Below are 6,229 nucleotides of genomic sequence, written 5' to 3' on the forward strand. Positions count from 1 at the left end.
TCAACAAGAACTACTTATCTTTCGACTTCATAGTCCAAACCAGATTAAGGTAAGGTTTTCACGGATAGACAATGCCAATTTTAGGTTCATTCCCACCTATATAACTTCCTAGGGTAGTTAAGCCTAGGGTTTTAAACTCTTTCTAACCCAACCAGCTAATCCGCTAAAAGACCCTACATAGAAGTTAATTACTCGCACGTCCACTCGATAATCTCTTGTTAATGGATTAGTTCCCCATGGATCTAGTAAACATCATAAATTTGATTAAAACGATAAACATAAAGAATAAATCAAGAAGAGAGTTTAAGAAGAATAATGATATATTGATAATAGTGCGAACAATAACCATGAAAAGTTGATTGATCCACAAATTGAGTTCTGTTATGGTTTTACTCATCTTTATCATGATGCCATAGCATCTTTTACCTATGATCTTACTCATTTTAGGCGTATAGCCTTCGATCGGCCTAACCTTGATATTTATTTACTTTTCCCGTTACAATCCAACCATTTCTCCATTCGCCATCCTAACCTTGATGCTCGAACATCACAATGTCCCTTCCGTAAGGCCTAGAGCTTCGCTCATCACGGGTGCACACAGCAACACCGTATGATAGTATCTAATAGAATCATCTCTTTCTCATTTTCCCTTCTTAACTTTGCCTAAACCCGATAATGTTTCCCTTACAAGTATTTTATTACTAAACACTTTGAAATCATGCAAATTGAACTAGAATGACGGATACTCTTAAACCCATGCAACCTTACAACATAATTAGATTTTCAAGTGTTGAGAGTAGAAACTCGCCTGATACTTCCTGTGTCTTACCAACTTAACTTTTCCAAACGTCAGAGCTTCCATTCTCTTGGCAGCTAAGCAAGACAGCCAATTCATGAGTTAAACTCAAACATCCCATTTTGAACTTAGTTTTTCCAGAAACATGTTAAACCCTTAACATTGGTTCTGAAAACCCTTAACTTTGTTTTCTAATTCTTACGTACCACAAAGGACTTAGAACCTTACCAGTTCATTGAATTCTCCACCTTTCCTACTGAAATCCCATTATCATCGCTCCATGCAAAGCTTCCTTTAACCATCGCTTCCTCGAAGTAACCCAAGGAAGATGATGAAGAAGAAAACAAAATAGATTTGGAGAAGAAGTCGCCCAGGAAGTCACTCTCCAACTATTTATAGCTGTTCTCGCACGGTCTTCAACTGTGTGAAATACACCCATTTTTAATAATTTTATCCCCCACTAAAGGATCGGCTGGTTCTAATTCGACTGAACCAGACTTGGATTTCAACCTTGCTTAGTTTCGTTCCCAACTTTTCCTGGCTTTTCAATAGAGATTGCTAGCTTACGTTCTTTTTCAATTTAACCCCTAATGTTTCAAATTTTCCAGGTTTAAAGAAAACTGAGTGTGACAGATTTTTTCTTTTGTATAGTGGGTATGAAGCGATTATGGTAATTATTTGTCTCACTCTGACCTACTCGACTGTATACACGTACCATTTTACTTGACTTGAAAAAATTGAAAAACTTAAATATAAGTAGCAACGATTAAATTCAAGTGGAGCGGGGTAGGACGGAGATGAATGCATCCAACACCCAAAGAGGTGGTAGTGGGTTTAAAGATTATACATTCATAGTGGAGCGGGGTGAGAGGTGGAGCAGAGTGTGCCAATTGTGGAGCGGTAGTAAATTTAGCAATATCCACCCCTGCCCTGCCCCATTGCCATTTTTACCTTCAGAAATCAGACTGTCTAACAAGCTCAAAAGAGAAAGCATGTGGATGATACCATATGTATTATTGATGAAGCAATTCTTGGAAAGTGAACTTGAGGTACATGATGATGAACTTATTACTCATAATGCTTCAACAACAATAATACCGACAACAAAACCCAAGTGTTGCTCAAAAGGCTAGAATAATTCAAAATCTTGAAGTAGAGCTAGAGTTTCTCAACACCGAGATTCACTTTCTCAAAATGGTAAGAAAAGAGCTCCCTCATACCTTAGTGATTTAAAAAGGTCAGCACAATAGACCTCTCTCTTGGATTTTCCAAAAAAAAGGAGATGATTAAGGGAAGTTAAGGACTTGTTTATTGCAGGAAAATTATAAAGTATTTTTTTTAATATTGATTTTAATATGGTGTCTTTATAATTGATGGTTTGGTTTGTAATGACTTAACTACTAGTGCAATTTTACTTTCTACTTGATCGATTCCTTAATGGTTGATTTGTTTTACTCAATTTCTCTTCAATATATCTAGTTTCTTGTAATCACTTTATGTGAATGGGAAATGCTTATTTTACTACAGAGATTTTTTCTAAAATGTCAAAGGATGAGAATGTTAGTATAAACAGTTGTTGAATGTCTTGTCGCACTACTTGTTGCAACAATACTAACAACCACCTATCAATAAGAAGGAAATGAGAAAAGCATAAAATAGCCCAGACTTTTTCAAAATACTACATAATTCATGAATAAGGTAGAGTTAAAAAGAGAGACTGTTGAGATAAAAGATCAACTATTTTATCCCCATTTTAAGGATATTAAAATGATCAACTAAATGATGTTGTACATATTGTCTTTATAAAGTAGGCTTCAAGTTTCAAATAGAGGCCTGTTTGTTAGGCCTGGGCTCACCCCGGCCCGTCCATATTAATTATTATTTTTATATAATTTTAAAAAATATATAATACATCAAAAATATTAAAAATATCAAAATAAATATTTCTCAATAAATTGAAAATAAATTTTAAAAAATATGTATACTTAAATAACACTAAGATAGATGTAACTTAACAAGCAAATGCCTATAAAAAAATAACAAAATTAACAAATGTCTTTAAAATAATAACAAAATTAACAGTAAAATAAGTTTTATATAAAATCCAAACAATAACAACAAAATAGTAGCAATATAATAGTAAAATGGTAGCAAAATAGGGAGAAAACAATAAGAAAATAATATTAAAAAACAAAAAAAAATTGTCCTTTAATGAATTCAGGCTGGGCCAAAAATGCCTTACCCGAGGTCCGGCCCATTTTCTAAACGGGAGTTATTTTTTTGTCCAAACTCATTTTTTGGGCCTATATTTTTATCTAAATCCTCTCACATTTCGAGCGGGCCTTCAAGCCGGGCCGAGTGACCCAACCCATGATCAGGTCTAGTTTCAAAGGACCACGTTAAATAGAGTAAACATAAATTAGTTCATCTATTGTAATAAGAAAGTGTGTTTACAGGCTTGAGTTGGAGATATTAGATGAACGAAAGAGTTCATGTTAGATGTGTAAAAATGAAGTTGCAATTGTGAGTTTAAATAATTTTTTATACATTTGGTAATGTAATTCATTATGGATAAGAAGCGAGAACTACGGACATAAATTTACCCCAAAATATGTATAAATTTAGAGATGTTCTTTTTAGCGGAGTAGTCATTCTTATAATAACAACTAATTATTCAATAATTTTACCACTCGACACACTTTCACTACCAATCATCTTTACTATGGAATATAAAATACCTCATTTTTCTTGGTTTTATAAAAAATTCTCCAGCAAGACATAATAGAGAAATTTTTTTGTCTTTATTCAAAATTTTATGATGCTATTGCTTGAATCTAAATCGAGTTATCTAACTCATTGGCCTCTTCTTTTTTATTTTTATTTATGAACAAATAGAGATAAAATGAGTGATATAATGAAGTGGATAAGAATTAGAAATGCTTGTACTGCAAAAGTAGTAGAGATAGGGTCAGGTGATAGCATTCCTGACAAGACAAAAGATTTTAGCAACTTGTTTTCTTTCCACATTTTGTGGTAACCATTATCCTTTATTAATGGCCATTGCTTGCAGATTGAAAAAAATTAGCCTGAATTATGAGCATTATTGCTACCCTATTTGTGCATATCCATCCTTCATCAATCACCATAAGCTACAAAATTAATCTGCTTTGCATCTTTCGAGAGCAAAAAGGCAATGTCATCTAATTGTATACACATTTTTGCTTGGAGCCCGAGCTTTATGTGCTATGATTATAAGGTTGGACACTTTGGTAAAGGAAAATGGAAAAACAAGTGTTGATGATCTAATGAACATGATATGGATTAAGTGAGCTTAACAAGAATTGGTCATATATTAGAGATTTACTCCATATGTGAAATATATCCCATTCTCAAAAAATTGAAATGATGGTAATCCCAAACTAGAGCATGATGACGTTCATTAATGATTGTGCTTCCAATAAAAAGGTTCGAGAATGCATATATGATTCCCATTATCCTTTTTTGCAAAAAGTTCCATGATAGACCATCATTTTTTCCTTGAGTTGGCTCATATATGTAAACTTCAATATAAATGGTACTGGTCAAGTACTGCAAATTTTAGTTCTGAAATGGGGCTGGTGGGGAGCATCACTACGACGAATACAAACGTGTACAACACGTTTCATGCCATAAAATAATTAATGGACAAGTGATCAGTATTCAATTTGAACTGGATATTGGGTCTACGTATATCCTTGATTGATGAGAATCCAGATTTATCTTTTTCAATTACTTATTTCCACTCCAACTTAAAAAAAAAAAAATCATTTTATCATTTTATTTAATTTTTCATTTTTTAAATTTTAAACTTTTATTTTTATCAAATTGCTCCACAATAAATGAATAAAATTAATAGTTGTTAACTTTCTTGATGTGGCATATACATGAATTGTTTCGTGAATGCCACATTAATAATTAATAATTTTTAAATTTTAAAACATTCAAAAATTATATAAACTATTGAAAAATATAAAATTGTAAATATATATTTTAATTTTTTATTTTAAAAATTAATTAATCGTCACATCAACAAAGTTAATAAATATTAAAATTTTCATCCATTTTGAGATGTTTTGATAAATAAAACAAATTCAAAAATTAAAAGAGACAAAATAATAAAATAAATAATTTTTATAAAGTTGAATTACAAAATAATTCATTATTTCTTTTCAATTAGTTCAAAGAATACTTTCTTAAAATAAAACTAGCAAACAATCATTAGTTAGAATAAATTTGTTTTTTTTTCCTTCGCTTCTTTTTTAACTTGTCTAAAAGTACTTAGTTGGTACATAAATTTGTATTTCATCACCTAAGTTGGTACCTCCATACTAACACCGTTAGTTTGTACTGACGTGGCACTGATGATCAATCTTATAATGAGACATGACATCTTCTCAGTATGACGTGTGGTGTATACAAATTAAAAAAGTATAATTTTTTGACAAGTTCAGATACCAACTAGGCACTTTTTGAACAAGTTTTGATACTAAATAGGTACTTTTGGACAAGTTCAAAGGGTAAACTATATGTTAACTCTTAAAAAATTAAGGTTGTTAAGAAATTGGGGAAATATGTATGACGGAATACAAGTTCTGGTGCCAACTAAATACTTTTTGGACAAATTGAAAGGATAAATTACATATTAACCTTATTTAGAATGATATAAATCACCCAAAAGGATGAAGGTAAAAAAACAAATTCCAACTTATTTCATATCTTTTAGTTAAATATTATCTAAACTTCAAATTTTCACTTATTAAATTTAAATTCAATCTAATTTGATTTACCCATTAAAGTGCAAAAATGAATTTGTTTCACTTTAATTTTGGATTTATCTTTATCTAAAATGATTAGAATTTAGAATGATTCGAACTAAAAAATAATCCAAAAGACGATAACTAAAGTATAATTTTTAAAAAATATTAATAACTTAAATTATTAATTTATTTTAATTTATATCTTGTAATTATATTTTTATTGTCATAAAATATGTAATTTCAACCTATTAGAATAGTATAAAAGGCTCAAACAACGATCAAGCTAGCCTAGGCAATCAAAAGGACCCACAAAAGGTTACTTGCCATAGCATAATAGGAGTGAGCCTAAAAGGCCTCATAAGGGTCCTTTTCCCTGCAAAGCCTGAAAGCTCGTATAAACATCGTCCTCATGCCTTCATGAAAGAGGAGGAAGTTTCCTTCAGGTCAAGCTGTTAAATAGATTATAACAGGGATCTAATAATCTTGAAAATGTAGAAAGGAGCTAATTTTCCAATCTAGTATAACAATTAGATCTCACACAAGATCGAGTAGCTTCAGGCAAGTATTACAGGATAAATAAATGCTCACTACAATAGCCTTGACTAGGAATGAAAAACCTTTCCCAGAAACATTGCAT

This window comes from Gossypium raimondii, chromosome 9, assembly GCF_025698545.1.
Source record: "Gossypium raimondii isolate GPD5lz chromosome 9, ASM2569854v1, whole genome shotgun sequence".
Lineage (NCBI taxonomy): Eukaryota > Viridiplantae > Streptophyta > Magnoliopsida > Malvales > Malvaceae > Gossypium > Gossypium raimondii.